Source organism: Ascaphus truei, chromosome 15, assembly GCF_040206685.1.
Source record: "Ascaphus truei isolate aAscTru1 chromosome 15, aAscTru1.hap1, whole genome shotgun sequence".
NCBI classification, from domain to species: Eukaryota; Metazoa; Chordata; class Amphibia; order Anura; family Ascaphidae; genus Ascaphus; species Ascaphus truei.
This window is the reverse complement of record NC_134497.1, coordinates 23,369,685-23,382,587: the sequence shown is the minus strand read 5'-3', so window position 1 is coordinate 23,382,587 and position 12,903 is coordinate 23,369,685. Positions and strand designations below refer to the sequence as shown.

Sequence of the window (12,903 nt, the reverse complement as noted above, 5' to 3'; positions counted from 1 at the left end):
GTCTCAGAGCAGGGGAGCGAGCAGCTTAGCGCCAAGGCAGTTGCTGGAGAGGGCAGCTGCACTGAGTCCAGTGATGCTGCCCGAAGGAAAGCCTCTGTGCAGGCTGAGGGTACCACTCTGGTGCCCTGCCTTGGGTCCACCCCAGTGGTGGAGGACTGTGTGCCGGCATGGGCACAGTCAGAGAAGCGGGTCTTAACCCCCGCAGGAGGGGCCGGTGAATCGGGCACTCCCAAGAGCTGACACTCTAGTATCAGAGAGTCAGCTGAGAACAAAAGGAGCCGAGGGAGAAATCAGCCGCGCTGATGCCGGAGAGTGTATCCCCATGAAAGCCACCGTGCTGGCTGAGGAGGGCGCCACCCTGAGGCCCTGCCTCATGTCCACCCCAGTGGTGGAGGGCTGTGTGCCGGCATGGGCACAGTCCGAGAAGTGGGTCTTAACCCCCACGGGTGCGCCTGTGAGCCGGGTAGTCCCAGGAGCTGACACTCTAGTCCCAGAGTGTCAGTTGAATGTCAATGTGGCTGAGGGAGAGATCAGCCATGCTGATGCTGGGGATCGTGCCTCCCTGCAAGCCACCATGATGGAGGAGGATGGTGCCACGCGGGTGCCCTGCCTCATGGCCGCCAAAATGGCGACCAGCTGTGTGCCAGCATGGCCACAGGCAGAGAAGCGGGTCCCAACCCCCGCCGGTGTGCCAGTGACTCGGGCACTCCCCAGAGCTGACACTCTATTCCCAGAGTGTCAAGTGAACACCGATGTGGCTGAGGGAGAGATCAGCCAAGCTGATGCTGGGGATCGTACCTCCCTGCAAGCCACCATGATGGCGGAGGATGGTGCCACGCGGGTGCCATGCCTCATGGCCACCAAAATGGCGACCAACTGTGTGCCAGCATGGCCACAGGCAGAGAAGCGGGTAGTGACCCCCGCTGCAATTCCTGGTGCCCCCCGATCAAGTAACCCCAGTCTGGGGCAACGTACCCCAGCTACAGAGAAGACGACCGGTGAGATGCTGTTCCCTGAACTCAAGCAACCAGCAGCCGTGCAGCAGCTCCAGGAAAAGACACAGTCAGCGATCCCTGCAGCCCCTGCCAGCGACACAGCTATGGAGCTTCCAGATGAGCAGCAGTCTACCGCCATCAGGCAGGAGGACCAACCGGTCCACAAAGATTTGTTTGTGCATCCAGGGGTCCCAGGCAATCGGCAGGCGATCGGCCTGGGGGTCCCCTGCAACAAGGTACTTCCTGGGCAGCCTGATAGGGTCTGGCCCAGGCACCGGTTCCCAGAGACAGGGGGACCGGTGATGGTACATAAAGAGGATGCTCTTGTGACCGCAGTCACAGAGAGCCACAGTTGGGCAGTTGCCCAGGCAGAGGTGCAGTCATCACCGATGCCCACCAAATTTGATTATGCTCCCCAACATTTGGAGCCCACATGCATGGAGGACCTCGAAGGGACCAGGCAGGTAAGTCAGACCATGCCCGACCAGTGTCCCCATGTGTATAATGTTCCCCACTGTGACCTTTTTTCTGACTGTGTGACAGACAGGGAACTACCGGAGCTCAGTGAGTGGTACCAGGAGATGGTGCAGGCAGATGCTGATTTGCCTGCGGACCATAGTAGGCGTTTTGCCTGGGTACCAGCCCCTGGGTCTCCTGCTAGTTCAGAGACAGCAAGGGGCCAGATAGTGGTTCCTTGGAGGTTTAGGGCAGGCTCCGTGGAGCAAGGGGAGACAGCTCCCCAGCTCGCAGCTCCCCTCTGGGAGTGGAAGCGAGAGGCGTTAGGGAGACCGAGGGTCCCTGCTAAGGGTGAGCCAAGCAGGACCCAGTGTACTGATCGCCCGGTAGACCCCGGGGGTCAGCAGCCCCACCATCAGACTGAGTACAGTGTCTTGATGGAGAGGGAACGGATAGAGAGGGAGGTCAGGGACATACAAGGGTACTATAGGGATTTATTGACCCACTACAGTGTTCTAACTGACCCCCGGACTAAGGTGATTGACCAGAGGGCAGTGGTGCTGGCAGCCTGGTTCCCAGATAGTGGACCAGCATTTCAATGTCTGCAGCGGATCCTTGCCCTGTTGAACTTGGACTATGGAGGCAAGGGGTCCCAGCATGCTGAAGGACTTAACCAGCCAAATGGACTCCGTTTCTTCCTGGCACCTCAATTTTTTCAGGCTCAGCAAGCCACCTGATGATGGTGACTGTCCTGGCGCCTTCATAATTGAGGGGGGAGGTGTGACGATAGGCTGTGTCGGCCTTCCTTAATAAAGGGGGAGCCCATATGGTATGGGCTGAGAGTGTCAGCTCTTGTGTCCAAATGTTGGTTCTCTGTGTTTTAAAACTCCAATGCATTGTGTTTGTCCTGTGATTTAAACCCAGGTTGGTGACAAAAGGCAGTGTGATTAGCATGTGAATTACATGTGGATTAGCATTTCCATGCCCCAGTTCAGATAGGGATTCAAAGCCCAAATCTCCCCAATTTATTTCCCTTATAAGTATAAGGTTCCCCAGAGTATATTCTGTAAGGAAGTGTACTTTATATATATTGTGTTTTAATGTTTACTATAAGGTTCTATACAGAAAGCACAGGCATATGGTTAATATGCTGGCTAGTTTGCATAGATTCCATAGTTCAAAGAGGAGAGGAATGGCAGAGGGGGGAAACCATTTGGCGAGCAGGATATTCAGATTGGGATGTCTTTGTTTTACTAGACACCACGGAGCCAGGGAAAGAGAAAACGGCTCTGGATGTCAGAACTGATAAGCAAGGTTTCTATTGGCAAGTTTTGAATTTATCCCTCCTATCAGGGAATGCGTAATTTCAATCCCTGTGTTAATTGGCTATTACTCTCCTCAATGATTTAGATAGGATTTCAGCCTATATAAGAGCGTGCTGTAAAAGCATCTCTCTCTCTTTTTCCTGTTGGAGATCTGAAGACAAGCAGGCTATGGCAGGCCTCTCTCCATGTGCTTCTGTGAAAGAGCTATTCACACCTGGAAGCATGGGGAGGCCTAGCCAGCAGGCTGGATTTCGGTCCAGGAGCCCAAGGTCCTATCAAGGTAAGCCTTTGCTGAACAGGCGCCTTGCAACTAGGAAAGGGTAGATCTCTTCCCCAGACCCCCGTAAGTGTGTATATTCTCTGTTTCTTGTATTTCTGTGTGTTTCCGAGGTCTTATCCGAATAAACCGCAATTTATTTTACTGCCTGTTTTGCCTTGTGACTGATCCCTTAAATATAAATGTGTATTGGGCCTGGTCTCCCGTGACACTCACATCTTACTCAGACCCCCCCTCACATCTCTCCCAGACCCCCCCCTCACATCTCACAAACCCCACCCATCACATCTCTCCCATACCCCCCCTCACATCTTTCCCAGACCCCCCCCTCACATCTCTCCCAGACGCCCCCCTCACATCTCTCCCAGACCCCCCCTCACATCTCTCCCAGACACCCCCTCACATCTCTCCCAGACCCCCCACCCTCACACCTCTCCCAGACCCCCCTCACACCTCTCCCAGCCCCCCCTCACATCTCTCCCAGACCCCCCTCACATAGACTCCCCCTCACATCCTCCCACTCACATCTCTCCCAGCCCCCCCGTCACAGCCTCCCCCTCACAGCCTCCCCCTCACATCTCTCCCCCTCACATCTCTCCCAGACCCCCCCTCACATCTCTCCCAGACCCCCCCCTCACATCTCTCCCAGACCCCCCCTCAAATCTCTCCCAGACCCCCTCACATCTCTCCCAGACCCCCCCTCACATCTCTCCCAGACCCCACCCATCACATCTCTCCCAGACCCCACCTCACATATTTCCCAGACCCCCCCCTCACATCTCTCCCAGACGCCCCCCTCACATCTCTCCCAGACCCCCCCTCACATCTCTCCCAGATCCCCCACCCTCACACCTCTCCCAGCCCCCCCTCACACCTCTCCCAGCCCCCCCTCACACCTCTCCCAGCCCCCCCTCACATCTCTCCCAGACCCCCCTCACATAGACCCCCCCTCACATCCTCCCACTCACTTCTAACCCAGCCCCCCCCGTCACAGCCTCCCCCTCACAGCCTCCCCCTCACAGCCTCCCCCTCACATCTCACCCCCTCACATCTCTCCCAGACCCCCCCCTCACATCTCTCCCAGACCCCCCCCTCACATCTCTCCCAGACCCCCCCTCACATCTCTCCCAGACCCCCTCACATCTCTCCCAGACCCCCCCTCACATCTCTCCCAGACCCCCCCCTCACATCACTCCCAGACCCCCCCCCCACTCACATCTCTCCCAGACCCCCCCCTCACATCTCTCCCAGACCCCCCCCCCTCACATCTCTCTCAGACCCCCCCCTCACATCTCTCCCAGACCCCCCCTCACATCTCTCCCAGACCCCCCTCTCACATCTCTCCCAGACCCCCACTCACATCTCTCCCAGACCCCCACTCACATCTCTCCCAGACCCCCCCCTCACATCTCTCCCAGACCCCCCCACTCACATCTCTTCCAGACCCCCCCCCTCACATCTCTCCCAGACCCCCCCCTCACATCTCTCCCAGACCCCCCCCCTCACATCTCTCCCAGATCCCCCCTCACATCTCTCCCAGACCCCCCCTCTCACATCTCTCCCAGACCCCCACTCACATATCTCCCAGACCCCCCCCCTCACATATCTCCCAGACCCCCCTCACATCTCTCCCAGACCCCCCTCACATCTCTCCCAGACCCCCCTCACATCTCTCCCAGACCCCCCTCACATCTCTCCCATACCCCCCTCACATCTCTCCCATACCCCCCCTCACATCTCTCCCAGACCCCCCTCACATCTCTCCCAGACCCCCCCTCACATCTCTCCCAGGCCCCCTCTCACATCTCTCCCAGACCTCCACCCTCACATCTCTCCCAGCCCCCCCCCTCACATCTCTCCCAGACCCCCCCCCTCACATCTCTCCCAGACCCCCCCTCAAATCTCTCCCAGACCCCCTCACATCTCTCCCAGACCCCCCCACATCTCTCCCAGACCCCCCCTCACATCTCTCCCAGACCCCCCCTCACATCACTCCCAGACCCCCCCTCACATCTCTCCCAGACCCCCCCCCACTCACATCTCTCCCAGACCCCCCCCCTCACATCTCTCCCAGACCCCCCCCCACTCACATCTCTCCCAGACCCCCCCCCTCACATCTCTCCCAGACCCCCCCCCTCACATCTCTCCCAGACCCCCCCCTCACATCTCTCTCAGACCCCCCCCTCACATCTCTCCCAGACCCCCACTCACATCTCTCCCAGACCCCCCCCTCACACCTCTCCCAGACCCCCCCACTCACATCTCTCCCAGATCCCCCCTCACATCTCTCCCAGACCCCCCTCTCACATCTCTCCCAGACCCCCACTCACATATCTCCCAGACCCCCCCCCTCACATATCTCCCAGACCCCCCCTCACATCTTTTCCAGACCCCCCCTCACATATCTCCCAGACCCCCCCCTCACATCTCTCCCAGCCCTCCCCTCACATCTCTCCCAGACCCGCCCCCCCCCTCACATCTCTCCCAGACCCGCCCCCCTTCACATCTCTTCCACACCCCCTCACATTTTTCCCAGACCCCCCCTCACATATCTCCCAGACCCTCCCCCCTCACATATCTCACAGACCCACCCCTCACACAGACCCCCCTCACATATCTCCCAGACCCCCCTCTCACATCTCTCCCAGCCCCCCCCCTCACATATCTCCCAGACCCCCCCTCACATCTCTCCCAGACCCTCCCCCCTCACATCTCTCCCAGCCCTCCCCTCACATCTCTCCCAGCCCCCCTCATGTCTCTCATAGACCCCCCCACCCTCACATCTCTCCCAGACCCCCCCTCACATCTCTCCCAGACCCCCCTCACATCTCTCCCAGACCCCCCTCACATCTCTCCCAGACCCCCCTCACATCTCTCCCATACCCCCCCTCACATCTCTCCCATACCCCCCCTCACATCTCTCCCAGACCCCCCTCACATCTCTCCCAGACCCCCCCTCACATCTCTCCCAGACCCCCTCTCACATCTCTCCAAGACCTCCACCCTCACATCTCTCCCAGCCCCCCTCATGTCTCTCATAGACCCCCCCACCCTCACATCTCTCCCAGACCCCCCCTCACATCTCTCCAAGACCCCCCTCACATCTCTCCCAGACCCCCCTCACATCTCTCCCAGACCCCCCTCACATCTCTCCCATACCCCCCCTCACATCTCTCCCAGACCCCCCTCACATCTCTCCCAGACCCCCCCTCACATCTCTCCCAGACCACCTCTCACATCTCTCCCAGACCTCCACCCTCACATCTCTCCCAGCCCCCCCCTCACATCTCTCCCAGACCCCCTCTTACATCTCTCCCAGACCTCCACCCTCACATCTCTCCCAGACCCCCCCCTCACATCTCTCCCAGCCCTCCCCTCACATCTCTCCCAGACCCGCCCCCCCTCACATCTCTCCCAGACTCGCCCCCCTTCACATCTCTTCCAGACCCCCCCCCCTTCACATCTCTTCCAGACCCCCCTCACATTTCTCCCAGACCCCCCCTCACATTTCTCCCAGACCCCCCCTCAAATATCTCCCAGACCCTCCCCCCTCACATATCTCCCAGACCCTCCCCCCTCACATATCTCCCAGACCCCCCCTCACACAGACCCCCCTCTCACATCTTTCCCAGCCCCCCCCTCACATATCTCCCAGACCCACCCCTCACATCTCTCCCAGACCCCCCTCCCCTCACATCTCTCCCAGACCCCCCTCACATCTCTCCCAGACCCCCCCTCACGTCTCTCCCAGCCCCCCCTCACGTCTCTCCCAGCCCCCCCTCACGTCTCTCCCAGCCCCCCCTCATGTCTCTCCCAGCCCCCCCCTCATGTCTCTCCCAGCCCCCCCCTCACGTCTCTCCCAGCCCCCCCCTCACGTCTCTCCCAGCCCCCCCCCCCTCACGTCTCTCATGGACCCCACCTCACATCCTCCCCCTCACATCTCTCCCAGACCCCCCCTCACATCTCTCCCAGACCCCCCCCCTCACATCTCTCCCAGACCCCCCCTCACATCTCTCCCAGACCCCCCCCTCACATCTCTCCCAGACCCCCCCCCCCTCACATCTCTCCCAGACCCCCCCTCACATCTCTCCCAGACCCCCCTCACGTCTCTCCCAGACCCCCCTCACGTCTCTCCCAGACCCCCCTCACGTCTCTCCCAGACCCCCCTCACGTCTCTCCCAGACCCCCCTCACGTCTCTCCCAGACCCCCCTCACGTCTCTCCCAGACCCCCCTCACGTCTCTCCCAGACCCCCCTCACGTCTCTCCCAGACCCCCCTCACGTCTCTCCCAGACCCCCCTCACGTCTCTCCCAGACCCCCCCTCACGTCTCTCCCAGACCCCCCCTCACGTCTCTCCCAGACCCCCCCCCTCACGTCTCTCCCAGACCCCCCCCCCTCACTTCTCTCCCAGACCCCCCTCACGTCTTTCCCAGACCCCCTCCTCACGTCTTTCCCAGACCCCCCCCATCACGTCTCTCCCAGACCCCCCCCCCATCACGTCTCTCCCAGACCCCCCCCTCACGTCTTTCCCAGACCCCCTCCTCACGTCTTTCCCAGACCCCCCCATCACGTCTCTCCCAGACCCCCCCATCACGTCTCTCCCAGACCCCCCCATCACGTCTCTCCCAGACCCCCATCACGTCTCTCCCAGACCCCCCTCACGTCTCTCCCAGACCCCCCTCACGTCTCTCCCAGACACCCCTCACGTCTCTCCCAGACACCCCTCACGTCTCTCCCAGACCCCCCTCACGTCTCTCCCAGACCCCCCTCACGTCTCTCCCAGACCCCCCTCACGTCTCTCCCAGACCCCCCTCACGTCTCTCCCAGACCCCCCTCACGTCTCTCCCAGAACCCCCTCACGTCTCTCCCAGACCCCTCTCACGTCTCTCCCAGACCCCCTCACGTCTCTCCCAGACCCCCCTCACGTCTCTCCCAGACCCCCCTCACGTCTCCCATAGACCCCCCTCACGTCTCTCATAGACCCCCCCCCCTCACATCCTCCCACTCACATCTCTCCCAGACACCCCCCTCACACGTCTCTCCCAGACCCCCCCCTCACAAATCTCTCCCAGACCCCCCCCCTCACATCTCTCCCAGACCCCCCCTCACATCTCTCCCAGACGCCCCCTCACATCTCTCCCAGACCCCTCACACCTCTCCCAGCCCCCCCCTCACATCTCTTCCAGCCCCCCCTCACATCTCTCCCAGCCCCCCTCACATCTCTCCCAGACCCCCCTCACATCCTCCCACTCACATCTCTCCCAGACCCCCCTCACATAGACCCCCCCTCACAGCCTCCCACTCACATCTCTCCCAGCCCCCCCGTCACAGCCTCCCCCTCACAGCCTCCCCCTCACATGTCTTCCAGCCTCCCCCTCACATCTCTTCCGGCCCCCCCCCTCACATCTCTCCGAGACCCCCCTCACATCTCTCCCAGACCCCCCCTCACATCTCTCACAGAACCCCCCCTCACATCTCTCCCAGAACCCCCCCTCACATCTCTCCCAGACCCTCCCCCCTCACATCTCTCCCAGACCCTCCCCCCTCACATCTCTCCCAGACCCTCCCCCCTCACATCTCTCCCAGACCCCCCCTCACATCTCTCCCAGACCCCCCCCCACATCTCTCCCAGACCCCCCCTCACATCTCTCCCAGACCCCCCCCTCACATCTCTCCCAGCCCCCCCCCCTCTTCTTTCCCAGACACCCCCCTCACATCTCTCCCAGACCCCCCCTCACATCTCTCCCAGACCCCCCCTCACATCTCTCCCAGACCCCCCCTCACATCTCTCCCAGACCCCCCCTCACATCTCTCCCAGACCCCCCCTCACATCTCTCCCAGCCCCCCCCTCACATCTCTTCCAGACCGCCCTCACATCTCTCCAAGACCCCCCCTCACATCTCTCCCAGACCCCCCCCTCACATCTCTCCCAGACCCCCCCCTCACATCTCTCCCAGACCCCCCCCTCACATCTCTCCCAGACGCCCCCCCTCACATCTCTTCCATACCCCCCTCACATCTCTTTCAGACCCCCCCTCACATCTCTTCCAGACCCCCCCTCACATCTCTTTCAGACCCCCCCTCACATCTCTCCCAGACCCCCCCCTCACATCTCTCCCAGCCCTCCCCTCACATCTCTCCCAGACCCGCCACCCCCCTCACATCTCTCCCAGACCCGCCCCCCCTTCACATCTCTTCCAGACCCCCCTCACATCTCTCCCAGACCCCCCCTCACATTTCTCCCAGACCCCCCCCCCTCACATATCTCCCAGACCCTCCCCCCTCACATCTCTCCCAGCCCTCCCCTCACATCTCTCCCAGACCCCCCCCTCACATCTCTCCCAGCCCCCCCCCTCACATCTCTCCCAGCCCCCCCCCTCACATCTCTCCCAGCCCCCCCCCTCACATCTCTTCCAGACCCCCCTCACATCTCTCCCAGACCCCCCCCTCACATCTCTCTCAGACCCCCCCCCTCACATCTCTCCCAGACCCCCCTCTCACATCTCTCCCAGACCCCCCCCTCACACCTCTCCCAGACCCCCCCACTCACATCTCTCCCAGATCCCCCCTCACATCTCTCCCAGACCCCCCTCTCACATCTCTCCCAGACCCCCACTCACATATCTCCCAGACCCCCCCCCTCACATATCTCCCAGACCCCCCCTCACATCTTTTCCAGACCCCCCCTCACATATCTCCCAGACCCCCCCCTCACATCTCTCCCAGCCCTCCCCTCACATCTCTCCCAGACCCGCCCCCCCCCTCACATCTCTCCCAGACCCGCCCCCCTTCACATCTCTTCCACACCCCCTCACATTTTTCCCAGACCCCCCCTCACATATCTCCCAGACCCTCCCCCCTCACATATCTCACAGACCCACCCCTCACACAGACCCCCCTCACATATCTCCCAGACCCCCCTCTCACATCTCTCCCAGCCCCCCCCCTCACATATCTCCCAGACCCCCCCTCACATCTCTCCCAGACCCTCCCCCCTCACATCTCTCCCAGCCCTCCCCTCACATCTCTCCCAGCCCCCCTCATGTCTCTCATAGACCCCCCCACCCTCACATCTCTCCCAGACCCCCCCTCACATCTCTCCCAGACCCCCCTCACATCTCTCCCAGACCCCCCTCACATCTCTCCCAGACCCCCCTCACATCTCTCCCATACCCCCCCTCACATCTCTCCCATACCCCCCCTCACATCTCTCCCAGACCCCCCTCACATCTCTCCCAGACCCCCCCTCACATCTCTCCCAGACCCCCTCTCACATCTCTCCAAGACCTCCACCCTCACATCTCTCCCAGCCCCCCTCATGTCTCTCATAGACCCCCCCACCCTCACATCTCTCCCAGACCCCCCCTCACATCTCTCCAAGACCCCCCTCACATCTCTCCCAGACCCCCCTCACATCTCTCCCAGACCCCCCTCACATCTCTCCCATACCCCCCCTCACATCTCTCCCAGACCCCCCTCACATCTCTCCCAGACCCCCCCTCACATCTCTCCCAGACCACCTCTCACATCTCTCCCAGACCTCCACCCTCACATCTCTCCCAGCCCCCCCCTCACATCTCTCCCAGACCCCCTCTTACATCTCTCCCAGACCTCCACCCTCACATCTCTCCCAGACCCCCCCCTCACATCTCTCCCAGCCCTCCCCTCACATCTCTCCCAGACCCGCCCCCCCTCACATCTCTCCCAGACTCGCCCCCCTTCACATCTCTTCCAGACCCCCCTCACATTTCTCCCAGACCCCCCCTCACATTTCTCCCAGACCCCCCCTCAAATATCTCCCAGACCCTCCCCCCTCACATATCTCCCAGACCCTCCCCCCTCACATATCTCCCAGACCCCCCCTCACACAGACCCCCCTCTCACATCTTTCCCAGCCCCCCCCTCACATATCTCCCAGACCCACCCCTCACATCTCTCCCAGACCCCCCTCCCCTCACATCTCTCCCAGACCCCCCTCACATCTCTCCCAGACCCCCCCTCACGTCTCTCCCAGCCCCCCCTCACGTCTCTCCCAGCCCCCCCTCACGTCTCTCCCAGCCCCCCCTCATGTCTCTCCCAGCCCCCCCCTCATGTCTCTCCCAGCCCCCCCCTCACGTCTCTCCCAGCCCCCCCCTCACGTCTCTCCCAGCCCCCCCCCCTCACGTCTCTCATGGACCCCACCTCACATCCTCCCCCTCACATCTCTCCCAGACCCCCCCTCACATCTCTCCCAGACCCCCCCCTCACATCTCTCCCAGACCCCCCCTCACATCTCTCCCAGACCCCCCCCTCACATCTCTCCCAGACCCCCCCCCCCTCACATCTCTCCCAGACCCCCCCTCACATCTCTCCCAGACCCCCCTCACGTCTCTCCCAGACCCCCCTCACGTCTCTCCCAGACCCCCCTCACGTCTCTCCCAGACCCCCCTCACGTCTCTCCCAGACCCCCCTCACGTCTCTCCCAGACCCCCCTCACGTCTCTCCCAGACCCCCCTCACGTCTCTCCCAGACCCCCCTCACGTCTCTCCCAGACCCCCCTCACGTCTCTCCCAGACCCCCCTCACGTCTCTCCCAGACCCCCCCTCACGTCTCTCCCAGACCCCCCCTCACGTCTCTCCCAGACCCCCCCCCTCACGTCTCTCCCAGACCCCCCCCCTCACTTCTCTCCCAGACCCCCCTCACGTCTTTCCCAGACCCCCTCCTCACGTCTTTCCCAGACCCCCCCCATCACGTCTCTCCCAGACCCCCCCCCCATCACGTCTCTCCCAGACCCCCCCCTCACGTCTTTCCCAGACCCCCTCCTCACGTCTTTCCCAGACCCCCCCATCACGTCTCTCCCAGACCCCCCCATCACGTCTCTCCCAGACCCCCCCATCACGTCTCTCCCAGACCCCCATCACGTCTCTCCCAGACCCCCCTCACGTCTCTCCCAGACCCCCCTCACGTCTCTCCCAGACCCCCCTCACGTCTCTCCCAGACCCCCCTCACGTCTCTCCCAGACCCCCCTCACGTCTCTCCCAGACCCCCCTCACGTCTCTCCCAGACCCCCCTCACGTCTCTCCCAGACCCCCCTCACGTCTCTCCCAGACCCCCCTCACGTCTCTCCCAGACCCCCTCACGTCTCTCCCAGACCCCCCTCACGTCTCTCCCAGACCCCCCTCACGTCTCTCCCAGACCCCCCTCACGTCTCCCATAGACCCCCCTCACGTCTCTCATAGACCCCCCCCCCTCACATCCTCCCACTCACATCTCTCCCAGACACCCCCCTCACACGTCTCTCCCAGACCCCCCCCTCACAAATCTCTCCCAGACCCCCCCCCTCACATCTCTCCCAGACCCCCCCTCACATCTCTCCCAGACGCCCCCTCACATCTCTCCCAGACCCCTCACACCTCTCCCAGCCCCCCCCTCACATCTCTTCCAGCCCCCCCTCACATCTCTCCCAGCCCCCCTCACATCTCTCCCAGACCCCCCTCACATCCTCCCACTCACATCTCTCCCAGACCCCCCTCACATAGACCCCCCCTCACAGCCTCCCACTCACATCTCTCCCAGCCCCCCCGTCACAGCCTCCCCCTCACAGCCTCCCCCTCACATGTCTTCCAGCCTCCCCCTCACATCTCTTCCGGCCCCCCCCCTCACATCTCTCCGAGACCCCCCTCACATCTCTCCCAGACCCCCCCTCACATCTCTCACAGAACCCCCCCTCACATCTCTCCCAGAACCCCCCCTCACATCTCTCCCAGACCCTCCCCCCTCACATCTCTCCCAGACCCTCCCCCCTCACATCTCTCCCAGACCCTCCCCCCTCACATCTCTCCCAGACCCCCCCTCACATCTCTCCCAGACC

At 62.2% G+C, this 12,903-nt stretch overlaps 1 protein-coding gene across 10 annotated transcripts in view; it reads left to right on the top strand.

Moving 5' to 3' along the window:
* LOC142466682 (uncharacterized) overlaps positions 1–12,903 on the top strand; it is a 49,580-nt gene that overhangs the window by 22,079 nt on the left and 14,598 nt on the right. The window contains exon 1 of one of the 10 annotated variants that reach the window (XM_075571980.1): positions 2,946–3,056. The exons of the other annotated variants lie outside the window; for them this stretch is intronic. The gene's annotated coding sequence lies outside the window, so the exon portion shown is untranslated. Of the gene's footprint in view, positions 1–2,945; positions 3,057–12,903 lie in introns of those variants that run through there. 10 annotated transcript variants of the gene reach the window in all.